The 13,452-nt window shown below is 41.8% G+C and overlaps 1 long non-coding RNA gene across 1 annotated transcript in view; it reads left to right on the top strand.

The window, feature by feature from the left end:
* The first annotated feature begins 8,153 nt into the window (after positions 1-8,153).
* Positions 8,154-13,452, top strand: part of LOC119142620 — a 29,266-nt gene continuing 23,967 nt past the window's right edge. Inside the window, exon 1 of the long non-coding RNA XR_005102354.1 lies at positions 8,154-8,634. This is a non-coding gene — a long non-coding RNA (uncharacterized LOC119142620). The remainder of the gene's footprint in view (positions 8,635-13,452) is intronic.

Below are 13,452 nucleotides of genomic sequence, written 5' to 3'. Positions count from 1 at the left end.
TAAATTGTCGTTTGCTTTGATGTAAACAGTAATATGCATCCTCCACAGGAATATTCATTACTGCCTTTCTTCCTCGATGCATGAATGTAACCATAAAAGCTTTATACTTTACTTGTGCATTTCCTAACATTCTTTTTTTTTTTTCTTTTTCATAGTGATTTACTCCATTTGTGATACATATTCAAAGACTATATCTTTTTTGGTTTGGACTTCAAAACCAGTGTGTGGGTATTGATGTTAAATATGCGTGTGTGTTGCTGCCTCCTGCATGGAGGTTTCTGTTTCTGATTTTGGGTAGTCTAACCAGTACTGCTGGAACTGGTTGCGTGTCTGTTTGTTTAGGAAATGGGTATCAACTCCAGTGTGCTGATTTGGGCAGCTGCATAATGCCATGGGATGTGGAAGCAGACATCAGGGTGGTATTTGATGTGAAAGCGTTTTTCAGTACACTGTGCTAGCAAATGCACTGGATATGTTCCAGTATTGCTCCTCTCTTCCATTCCACGTAACTTCAGGTACTTCATGAACTCCTTTTCATGCTTTCTGTAATGTGTTCTTGAATAAAATTGATCCCTCCACCCTCTGCACCAAACCGCTGCCCTCTGCTCATTCAAATCCCATCTCAAGGTGCTTTGATTTTGAAGAGCTCTCAATAATCCCTAAGTAGAGAAAGCATGTGGAGAATGGGAAATTCTACATTTTGTGGAGACTTCCAAGTTTTGAAAGAATTATTAGGTGTCATAGGCACGTGATATCTTGCAGTAATGCTTATACCTTGACCTGTGTCTGGACTGTTATTTCTACTTTTACCTTTGAAGATAAGTGGGATGTCTTTTCCTCTGAAAACACCAATGCAATAACTGTTTCCAGAAAAAAAACAGGCTTTTACATATCCTCATGTTCAACGAGAAAGAGGAGTTTGCTATGGTAACCAGTGCTGCAGGGTACAGCCAGCTCTGTAACCTCCCTTAGTGATCCTTAGTGGCCATGCAATGATCCATTTTTATATTTTTCCTCCCCATGTGTGCTAAGTGACAGATTTCTACCTTCCATGCTATCACCCTGGAGGGTCCTTCTGAAAGTATGGCACAGTTGTGTCACTCGCTGCAAATATTGCTTAGGCGTTTCACGTTTAATAGTGTTAAATGCATCAGAGACCCTCTGGCAGTAGGTTCTCCAGGAGCTGGTAATCAAAGCAGACGAGTGGGAAGGGTGTCCTAGGTCCCTGATAACCTGCACGGGCCTCCCTTGAACATTCACTCGTCCTTCTGCACTGCCTGGCCAGTCTGGCTTCATATGTCTGAAACTCCTTACAGTTAAGGTGGGAGACTCACAACACAAGTTACTAACTTCACAGGATAAATGCCGAAAAGCATTAGTAATGATCACTTTGTTGGTCCTTCTGTGAAGTGTTACTACAAAGCAGAATGCATTGTATGGATGCACTTCCATGTCTCGCTGTGGTTTCAGAGAACACTCACTTCTCCCCCTGCATCTAACATCTTTATTCCAACCTCCTGTTTTTTGAAACAGGCAAAAAAAGATCCAAACTCTCCTTCCAACTGTTTGGTTTTTTTTTTCCCTTAAAATTTCTATCTTTCTTATTTCCCTCCATTCCAGCAAAACAAAAAATCATAGAATCATAGAATGGGTTGGGTTGGAAGGGATCTTAAAGACCATCTAGTTCCAAGGCCCCCTGCCAGGAGCAGGGACATCTTCTGCTAGTTCAGGTTGCTCCAAGCCCGGTCCAGCCTGGCCTTGAACCCTTCCAGGGAGGGGGTTCCTGAGTCTTCCAACCTGGAAGGGTCTTATAAGAAAGCATTTTCATATAGAAAACCTGTTGGTGACAGTATTTTATGGAACTGGGAAATTAATGTGAGTGGAGAGGCCACAGTTTTTAAAAAAAACTTTTTAAATTACCAGAACTGCTTTGTAAGTAAATTAGGACTACAAAGGAGCAAGGGCTAGGAAAGTGTGATGAAGGCGCAGAGCCTGGATTAAGTAAGATTATGATCTTTCTTACATTAAAGTTGTATTGCTTTCTGTTTTCAGTAATACATCATAGATATTTGGGGCCACAGAATATCCTGACTTGGAAGGGAACGACAGGGATCATCGAGTCCAAGTCCTGACTTTGCACAGGGCACCCTAAAAGTCAAACCTTATATCTGAGAGCATTGCCCAAACACTTCTTCAACACCGGCAGGTTTGGGTCTTGATCACTTCCCTGGGAAGCTTGTTCCAGTGCTTTTTCACCCTTCTCAGTGAGTAACTTTTTCCTAATATCTGAAATTCCCCTGATGCAGCTTTTGGCCATTCCCTGGCATCCTATCACCAGGCACCCGAGAAAGGCGATGAGCACTTTGCTCTCCGCTCCCCGCCGTGAGGCAGCAAGGAGGGCACCCCTCAGTCACCTCCTCTCTGCACCGAGCAAACCTAGCACCTTCTGGGTACTGGGGTCAGATTCATTGGTGCTGTAACTGCATTAGTTCCAAAAGCTTACAACGTGGATGCGTTCGGCCCTTCATATTTAGTAGTTTGCTAACCAAAATGCAATAAAAGTCTTGGGTGTTTTTCAATTAAACGGATAAATAATATTAATACCATGAAAGAAATTTGCATTTATATAGCACTTCTCATTTACAAAGGATCTCAAAGCGATTTGCTGATAGTCATGTAAATTTCTAATTAAGAAGCCATTTTCTGATTATTTCTGCTTAAATGTATGTCTTTTTAATCACCAGAACTTCAGGCTACAGTATATTATCAGTGTCATACTCCAATCTACAGCCTTACAAATTATGAACTAGATCTGTAACCTCCTGCTGTGCTAGCTGAATCCTTACTCTAACGGGTAATCCCACGGGATTCAATGGAGCTGCTCACAGAACTGTTCGGCAGTGTATTGTTAAAGGATTGTACAGCTTAGACCTATGCATGGCTGAGGCAATCCCGTCTTTATAAATTTAATGAATAAATAAATTTAATAAATAAACCCATAATTTAATCCCACCAGAATAACACGAGCTCATTTTTTATCTGGAACCTAACAGCAAAATTAAATCCTGAAAAGGGGAAGATCTTTCTCAGGAACTTGTGTCAGTCCTCCCGTGCTGTTCGTTATGGGCAGTGCCAGGAGAGGCAGCAGTGGCGTTTCTGGCCTGCTGCTCAGAAATATGAATTATTTTACCGACTCTCTTGTCCTCAAATAAGGAGCCCGAGTCTGCTGTAAACAACAGCCTGTATTACAACTTTTTATGTGCGTATTTCTAGTTTGCAGAGGGAGATAGAGAAAGAGTTAGATAATTTGCTTTTGTGAATAGATTTCTGCAGGGATCTAAAGCATGGGAGAGGCAGTTCCACCAGGTGTATATGGATAACAAGAGCCTTCCTTGCTCCCCGTCAGTTGGAATAACTGCTTGTAGAAAAGAAGTGCTAAAACCTAAGTGGGGTGGAAAAATTTTCAGTAGCTCATTCAGATGGAATTCACTGTGTTCAGAAGAAAAACGAGCACCTCAGACAAAGAAAAAGGAAAGAACCAGGAGCATTTACACAAGGTACTACTGTCACCTTTCATGCTTTTTATCACTTTTCTCCCTGATCTCTCAGTTCTGCCTTTTCAGATAGGAATTTCACTTTTATCCCATCCCACCCACTTGAAAGCTGTTCCAGAGCCCCTCACCCACAAGACCACCTTGGCAAACAGATGGCATGGGCTTCAAACACCCTGAGATCCACGTGTCCGCTCTGTGTGCTGTCCCTCCTGGAGCCACCTTCATCCCTTACTGGCGTGCCTCGCATTTGCTGAATTCAGCAAAACCGTTCTGGATTTGCCATCAGGGCAACATCATACGTTTGTTTTGCGAGACAAATTGCATGGAGCCAGAATAGATTTTGCAGGGATACTTTTCCTGTGTGTCCTTACCAGCCTAACCATTGTCAGGGATGTGCCTTGGTGATGCAAAGGAGCTGGCATTGCTGCACGTGGGAACAAGGTTTGAATAAAAATCAGCAAGAAGATTTGTGCGAGGTGACTTTCTATGCTGGACATGTGGAAATGAGAGGCTCTGAGTGACTTTGCAACGGAGAGCCTCCCAAACAAACAAAGGAGAGTGAGGCTGGAAGAAACGCTGAAAGAAAATTAATATATTAAGAATTTTTATGAACTGAAGGAGTGATTGCCAACACTCCTTTCTCCATTTGATTTTAGCTTATCATACAAATCAAAACTTTTGGTCCTACATTCTCCAAGTCCTGCTTAAAGATAGCCAACCCCTTCTTTTCATCTGGTAAATTCCTCTTTTCTTCACATGCTCCCTCTGCACCACTTCTCTCTCCTGAGGCAGGCTGCAGAAACTGGAAGCCCCTTTATGTCTTTAATATGCAGGTGAGATGCTGTACGGAGGCATCAAATTACTAATGCAGAGCTAAGAACAAGGTATGATTCATTCATTCTTAGTCTTTCTAGTCCTGCACAACTATCTGATCAAGGTGATATTCAAGGAGGATAGTTTTACAGTGTAACAATAATTTTTATGTAATTTTTTTAAACCATTTTGTATTTTAATGTTGACACTAATTTTCGCAGGAGAAAGTACATGTACTTTGAAAAACGAGGTGCTGAAGCAAGTCATTCACCAAGTCTCCTTCATCTCTCACAAACATCAGAATAACTGTCAAAGTTTCCAAGGTTGCAAACCAGTTTGGTTTCTGGCATCTGGTACGTTAAGGTAAATATATAAGCACAGCGAGTGGGACATACTGCAGAGACCCCTGAGCTTGTACCCAAAAAGCTGGCTCCCAAACTGGGAGTAGATCTCACCTGATGGGTCTGTGCCTCCCTTTGATGCTGCACCTGAACCAACTGCCTCTTCTGCCAGGCAGTGATGTTAAGCTACCACAGCTCTAATGCTCCTGGCATTTATTTTAGCACGGTGGCACATTGTACTGCCCAGATGTTCTGGCTTTTCTGCAGATAGCTGCAGGTATGAGTATCTGATTCATCACATAGGCAAATATTCCCTAAAAGCACAAAAAGGTCTTTCTTCCACAGAAAACTTCCAGTTTTGCCGCGGAGTTTATAGAAGACAAAATAAGACCTTTGAAGCCGAGGGATGCTTATGGGGGAGCAGTGTTTAACTACCTTTTTGATGTTTTTTGGAATTTCTTACTGGAAAGTGTGTTGCATGAAAGTGCGATTAATAGGACGTTGCCTTTCAAAGAAAAGGCAGAGACTAATGAGTCAAACCAAAATGATGGATTGCACAGGCAAGGACAAGATGCATTTGCCTGGTGTTGCAGAGGAATAGCTGGGGGACCTGTGAGCACCGGGATAAGATAAACTCAACAGGTTTGTTTAATTATTATAGGCATGAATGAGTAAAAAGCATTAAGTAGGCAGGTGCAAAACATTGTAATAGGAATGTCAGGAGTATACTGGGATATCAGAGTTCCTCGGTCTGTGCTTATTCCATTTTACTGTGTGAGCTAAATCTCCAGTTCATTTTTTGGCAGTTGTAAACGTTAATCGAAATGCCGTTTTAGGGACTTGCTGTACTGTTTTTATGATGTCCGGGAGAAGTTTATGATGGAATTAACTCTCATGCTGGTGAGGTGGAAAGGGATGCTGGGTTAAGTATATCACTGCATGTGAGCTGTGCAGCTGCACAGAACATACTGGTCAATCATAACAGTTTTGACGTGCTTTTGTAAAACAAAAGGAAGGAAAAAGGAAGCCAGTGTTTTGAATTGGCAAAAGGTCCTCTTAAATAGCAGCCTTAAAATTATTTGCTTTGATTAGTTTGTATCTGCTGAAGACCAAATAAACAATTTGGGATTTTGGTACATGCTTTTCTCGTTTCTACTTCTAAATATAAAAAGTTCACATTAACTGGGTAAGAAGTGTATGGCAGGCAGGGTTTTGCTGTTTCCACAATAGAGAATCCCATAGGAACAATGAATCAAATGCAGAACCGAAGTAAACTTCGACTCCAGAAGACTCTGAATGGCACAAGCCTGGATGCAAAATGTTCAGAGAATTTTGAACAGGTAGTAGTAAACTGGATATAACTGTGGGTTATTCCTGATATAGTATATGCATCTGATTTGGCACAAATGATTATAATTAAGGCTGGCTACGGGTGTTGAAGGATGGCATTGGAGTAGTTATGGACCTGATCAAAGATATACTACAGCATCTGAGTAGTGGTCAAAATGACTTTTTAAAAAGGATTAGTCTGTCTCTAAAAATCCATAAACTGTTCACGGCTTTAATTTTTATTTGTCTCTAGTTAAAGACCTTGTTTCCTTTTTTTTTTTTTTTCCACTATTTAGACTAGTTTCATCGTGTATGCTTAATGGAATTACAATCCTTTTCACTCCATACATTTTTCAGAAGATTCATGCATTTTCATACTAATAACCTGTGCACTGCTAAATAACCAATGCCAGCCATAGTACAGTTAATCTTTCCCTATTTCTGACAGAATTAATGGTAAGAACCATTTTGCTACAGTTGAGTGTAATTTCCTGTCTGGGGATATAACTATTAGCTGACAAGATATTAAGCAAATATTGAATATTGCATTGAGAATGAAGCCTTCTAAACAGCTCCTAAATTTGCATAAATCATATTAATTAATTAATTTTCTGCTAAAAATAAAACATGCCCAAGCTGTGTTCAGCGTAAAAGTTTCCAGTCTGGTAGCATCTTGGAAGGAGCATAGCGGGAACCCTCGAAGCGGCAGACAAATCGAAGACCCTCCTCAGTCTACGGCAGCAAACTGACTCAGAGCAGGAGCTCTGCCTGCCCTTGTGGCCATTCCTGCCAGGCAGCTCGCTTTTCAGCCTGAGCTGGCAGGGAGGAGGAGGAGGGGCACGGGAGAATCTTGGAAATTATTTTGACATCCCCTGGGATTCCCAAGTCTCTGCAGCAGACTTGTAACGCTCGGTATGGTGCCTCTTGTTTAATAAGCAAACCTAAGAGTAAGGTTTTCTTTGCAAATATTTAACATCCCTGTTGTAGCTGTACGCGCCAGGAGCCGGAGAGGTGCTAAGCTCCCTTCCTTCCCAGGAAGAGGCATACATGCCATATCAGAGCAGGGAGAGCAGCACAAGCAAGAGCCTCTGAACGTTTTGCCAGGAAGTAGCTTTGCAGCTCTCACTGGTGTTATGGTGCAGCCACAAGCCTGCGTCCCTACAGCCTGTTTGAGAATTTAGGGAGCAGCTGGGGAGACAATCAAAAGATAAACTGAGCAGAGGAAGTGTACTTCGGTGTCTTTTCATCTGGATGTGCTGGAGTGTATAGGGCAAGCAAAGGGCGATGCAGGGACGGCAGGTCCTTTCATCGCAGTGGGCCAAAAGGATCTCAGGGCTTCAGTCCTCCTTTAACGTTTTTCCTCATATGGCTTGTATCCTTGAAAAAGACTTCAGAGCTACCTGAAAATGCCATGTGACAAGGAGTCAATTTACTATGTTATCATTAATAGCTCAAGCCTAGTGGCCATCAAGAAGCCCCAGGAGACGCTGCCAAGTGGCACTACGCTGCCAGCCTAACCATCCTGTCGTTCCTTTGAATAGAGGCTGCCTTTGAAAATGAGCAGCTTCAGCCACAGCAACTCTACGGCAGCGGCTCCCGGCTTCCCAGAGCCCGCAGGCGCTGCGAGGAGCACAGCACCAGCTGGATCAGAGCTCCTTTGAGCTGCAAGCCCTCCGCGTACACCAGCAGACTCGGGCCAGGCGGTACCTTCGTTCAGAGCAGTTCTTTGTGCCACGACATGCCACACGGCAGGATTGTCATAGGGGGGGTTCACAGTAATGTGCTTCTAACCTGGAGCTTTTGAAATAGTGCCTGCCCATCTCTGTCAATAACCCTTCTTCTAGGGGAGCCTTTGGGGATCTTTATTTTAATCTGAACTATGTCCCTTTTGTTTTGGGGTCAGCTTTTAATTCTCTGTCTTCAGTCGCTATATTGATGCCTCTCCTGCGTGTCTCTGAACTTTCCTTTGGCTACCTGGAGACTCCTTGCTTATTCTGAGACACAATTTAATCATATTATTTGCCTGTCATCTGACAGTGATATTTTCCTGTGCTTCAGGATTTGTGCAAAATGAGTTCTAGGTGGACTGGACCCATCTTCCTGGGGGTTAGTTGCATCTGATGGAGTTTAAAAGATAGTTTAAAGGACTCTGTCCATTCTTATGCTCCTAACAGCATGCACAACACTCTCATTATGAAATCTGGATAGCCTGGGTTTGTTGTTTTTTTTTTCATGGATTAGCATGTTTGCATGCTTTAAAAGTGGTTGACAGCCTGGACGATTGGGTTCAGGAAGAGCTTTTTGTTGCAGTTACTAACACTTCTAGAACCAAAACACTTCTGAGCTTTTAGAAAACATTTTCACCAATTCTTTTATGCTTTCTTGAAGTTTTAGGAAAAGAAACCAATTACCCAAACAAAACTACCTCCTTTTGATCAAAAGCATGGTGATCTGGAACTGCTTCTGAGAAAGAGGAGACAAACCCATCCAGCTTGGTATACGATCATTGATTTCCAGTGATCTGTCCCTGTATGACGAGGTGGAAGAGTGGAGTCAATTCTGCACAAAAGATACAGGCATCAGCTGTGGCTTTTCAGGTACATTCTTCTCCTTAAAACACTTCATTGATCCTAAAATCGGCAGGCAGCTGAAAAGCTTATGTTCACGCAAGTGTGTGTTGCCATTATTTTTCATTATGTTGGACTTCTCCCTTGAGCTATTTTTTTGCTTTTGTGTTGGTTTTTTTCCTTTTTTTTTTCTTTATACACTGAAGCTTACAGTACTTTGGAGCTCTTTGACTGAATGTGAATAAAGTGATACCAGGCAACAAAAATAAAAATGTTTTCATGATTGACAAAAGAACAAACAGCATCAGATGGCTACAAGTCTATGGCAGCTCCTCAAGTGAGTTCCAGTTCAAGGCTTGTCTCATATAAAGAGGGATTCACACTTATTTGAAGCTAATAAACCAGCCTAATGCAAGTTTGGGACTCTGTGAACTGTTGAGTAGAGTCTAAAGTTGGATGGGAAGACTCTGAGGATGAAGAAAATCAAATAATAGTAAGGTAATTAATGTCTGTTCTGGAGTCACGTGGGCAGCACAACGTCTCTAGAGCATCAGCTGTAGAAGTTCTCTGCAAAAGGTCAATGGATTCGTGTGGTTTTTGTTGTTTGGGTTTTTTTGTCATCTTACTTCAGGGAGTTGTGTCTACCATCTGAACAGCTGGAAAGGCAGAGCAATACTTTCTTCTCACACAGCATATGCTTAGTTGGAAGTGGACGGTGACTGCTTTTGTCTACAAGGACTGTGGTGACACTGCACCCTCCTGTTACACATACATTCATTTGTTCACTAGCAGTGAAAGGTTAGGTGGATGTCTGGAAATATCTATAAGAAAAGGGTGGACCCATCAAAAGCAGTGAGTTGGCCTCAGCTCAGGTCACCTGGAGCGTAGGAAGGGAAGAAGAGGACTTGCCATGATGGCATTGCAACATAAGATATAAAACCAACAACTTGAAAATTATTCTGAAAGGGCTATGTCAGCCAGAGCTAGTATGAAAATTTCAACAATGTTGGAGGCAAAAGTGTTCCCTCTAGTGTCTCACTGCAATTTATTTGGTAATGTTTCATGAAACATTGAAGCACAGATGCAGCAAAACCATTTCTCTATTTTTAAAACTTTTCAGGGACTTCTTTATTAGCCTTATAACTGCCTGGTCTTCACTTCCCCTTCTTTTCTTTCCTCCTCTTGCCTCATAATATTGATGTATCTTCCCTCTTAAGTCATTCTCCCTCTGGTAGAAAGTTTGGAGATGAAAAATATGCCCGCTAGAAAGTTTTCTGTGGGAAAAGATGAACTTCAGGGGGTTCCATTAGAAGAATGGAAAGAAGCAGTTCCACAGATTCCCATCACTCCAGACGACAGAGCAAGGAGGTACAAGGAAAACCAGGGTGTGCTGGGGTCTGCCTCCATCCAGGGGGGCTCTGGAAAGCAAGTGAGGAGGGGAAGGATGTGAGGAACTTTGAACTACAGCTCCCACAAGGCGCCGTGCGAGCCTGCACTGTCACGAAAAGCACTGGGGACCCAGCCCTAAATGTAACTTTACAGTATTTTTCTTCCAATTGACACACTTCATAACATTTTATTCTCTCAGAGGTGGTGTTATTTGTGCTTTCTGTCTGATTCAGGAAAAGAACTAATTACGAAACAGTCTTTCTGAAGGCAAAAGCTCCATTTGTCTGCAGTCTCCCCATCTGATGGTCTTCAGCAGCATGGTCCCACGTTTATTTCTTTTCTGAGGTCTCCTGTCTCATTTGGTACAGAAGAGCCACCACGAATGAAACAACATAGCCCTGGGAATGCCTGCCAGCCGTTGAAAAATGGAACTGAGAATCATTTGCAGAAATCAGTGTTATTTATGATCACCTGTAGAAACCCATATTACGTGTTTCTAATGAATTTGATCTATTTTTCTTTGTGATCATTTCTTTACTAGTAGGACTGGCAGTTTTAAACAATTTTAAATTAAAGGAGATCAAGAAAGAGATAGAATAAATAGAATGTCTTGCCTACGAATGCTGATCCTGCTCCTTTTACTAAAGCAAAAGACCCTCATAATTCATTCATGCCTGTGCAGTCATGACTTATGAAGCTTTTACACTCATGAGAGAAACATAATACTCACCCTTCATGGGTGAAATATTCTATATGGACTTGGAATTTATTTTCCACTGGTCTCTCTCTTGAAATGCTCATCTTAAAGGTCTGATGAGAAGTTTTGTTCAAGAATTAGATTTCTTTACAGAAATTAGAGCAGTTAACCAGACCACTGACAAAATCTGACCAGTTTCTCTCTCATTATTTTATCCCAGCTTTACAGCTTTATTCCAATTTTCTTCATGCTCACGTTGGACATGACGTACCAAGACATTAGGTATGGGAGTTAGCTGAGGATACTGTACATAACTGTTTCTAAGCGCAGCTATTACCGAGGGTAGTGTTTAGGGGTGAACACAAATTGCAGCAGATCTCTAGGCGACCCGAGGAAGACTCACGTTCATGGTTTGGGCCAGCAAGGATGTGCCAGCCTGTCGAGCCAGATTCCACCGAGCTGACCAGTCTGCACTGTATGGCGGATTTAAAGAATTTCAGGAAGGACTTTTGAATAGACCATTTAAGAACGGTAATTATGCTAGTAACAAAGCCAAGTGAAGCAGTCAGAAGTCTCAGCCAGGACTTACCCAAAGTACCGGTAAAATACATCTGTGTGTAAGGCAGGTCATTGCCTGGCGGCTGGATACACACGGATGTGTTGTCCAGACCCTGTGGCAGTGGTGTCGGTGTGCGGTACAGTTTGGAGGCTCTCAAGAGATTCCAGTCCTGCCATCGCAGTCCGGCGCTCTGTAGAATTAAGTTCATGCCTTAAGCTAGGTATGTGTATTGGTATGTAACAAAAAATCGAGTCTAAGGGGCAAATACGCAGAATTGTGTAGGAAAGTGAAGGTGAAAATACATAGCTGGCAGGATTTGCAAAAGCATGGAAAAGCTGGAGAGTAGAAGTCTCATTAGGCACACAAAAATCCTTTAAAATCTGGCCTGGACCAAACGAATGCCCTTATGCAAGATACGTTAGCCAATTTTTTACTTTTCCAAGTACTAAGTAAGATCTTCGCTCTTCTGAAAATCTGGCTCAGGGTGAGAATGCTGAGATTTTTATGAAATCTGGATGTAAGGTCAAAATGTAGCTTTCCTCCACATATTACTGAAAGCAATAGACACTCTTCAGAAATTAAGGAATTCATGCAACATCTTTGTGCCTCTGTTTACCCTTATGTACCCTCATGTATTCATGGTATTTTCAGACTTTTTTTTGAGGCTGTCTTAATGTTCATTTCACATTCACAGAAGTTCAGGTGAAATTTCACGTACAAATGTACATGGACAAGGACAAGGACAAGTACGTTATGGCTCTCACATAAAATGTTTGAGTCTGGAACAGTGATTAGGCATTGCCATAATTCTAATACTGTAGAGCTGAAACTTTTTATCGCTTTGGAGAAAGTTCTTTTTACCAGTTTTTGTTCTGTTTCTCGCTTTATTGCTGGCAAAAATGTGTTGTGTAACACCTCATTAGATAATTACTTGATTACAATTTAATTTCTTATGCAGAATCTTCCAGAAGTAATGCACTTACAGTCTCAAACTTTCTGTGGGTGGTATTACTAAGCAATTGTATTTTAAACAGATTGCATGGATATGATTATTTCATTAAACTGCCAATTGTTCTTGTATGTATGTGTGCTGGCAAGGAAATAATCAGATAATGGATGCTAAGGCCACAGTCTGAATTGCACACTGCTCCTTAGCTATCTGACCTGTAATTTTAATGCAACATTTTCCCCTTCACTAGCGCACACTGCATTTATATTAAAATTATAGCTAAATTGCACAAAAGTCAGAGAATTCTGAAATGAGGCGTTAGGTAAAACTGGCAGTTCTTTCCATGTGTATAATTAAAATAAATTTTTACTGTTGGAGGAGTGCTACCAAAAAAAGAGGGAAGAGGTGAGAAAGAGTGAGCTGAGCTCTTGATTTTTCTTGTGCATCATCAGCAAGCAGGCTTACTGAGTTCTTTGTAGTGACACCTGTGTGGTGTCCCCATTGACTGGTAAGGTGCTACAAATGTTGAAAATTCCTAATTCTGAAGAGCCTGGAGTTTCACAGGTGGGAATGATGGGCTCATTTGGTCTCTGGTGCCTTTATTTTCAGAAGAGACTTTTTGGGTGAATCCTCGGTCCTTTTGTAGGGGTTTGCAGTTGATTTTGATCAACTTTTTAAGGCAGACTGAATGCCGATGTATGAAGAACGTTGTGTTTTCATGCACGACTTTGTTACGTGCTGCAGAAAGGGGGCTGTGGTTGTGGTTCGATACATGGCTGCACAGCAGTGGGCAAGGGACGTGCCCTGGGGAGGGTGTTCCATCTCCCTCTCTAACCCATAAGCCCACCATACAGCATCAGTGGAATGCATGAAGGCTGTTCTTAGTGTTCCCAGCAGAACAGCTGATTTCCACTGAGGAAGGAGGAAGAAATTGAAAAGGGAATAGAAAGAAAAGGAAAAAAGGTGGTGAGGTAGAATACAAATGCTGAACATGTAAAAACGAACATCAGGCTCCTTTTAATTTGTTCCCCCTCACAGTTTTGAAAATGTTTTTAAACTGGCTTAGAAAAGACCGTGTAGAAGTATGACATGGAGAAAGCATTAAAAATAAATATAGGGAAAACATCAACAGCAACTAAGGTTGGCCTTCATCTAGGAAGCCATGTGAGAAGGGAAAGACAGGAATGAGTAAGATGTAACTGTATAACAAGAATAGAACTGTCAGCTGAACATAAAACTCATGAATTTTCCTGG

The sequence above is a fragment of the Falco rusticolus genome, chromosome 2 (assembly GCF_015220075.1).
Source record: "Falco rusticolus isolate bFalRus1 chromosome 2, bFalRus1.pri, whole genome shotgun sequence".
NCBI classification, from domain to species: Eukaryota; Metazoa; Chordata; class Aves; order Falconiformes; family Falconidae; genus Falco; species Falco rusticolus.
Note: the sequence above shows the minus strand (reverse complement) of the source record. Positions and strands in the feature narration are given on the sequence as shown.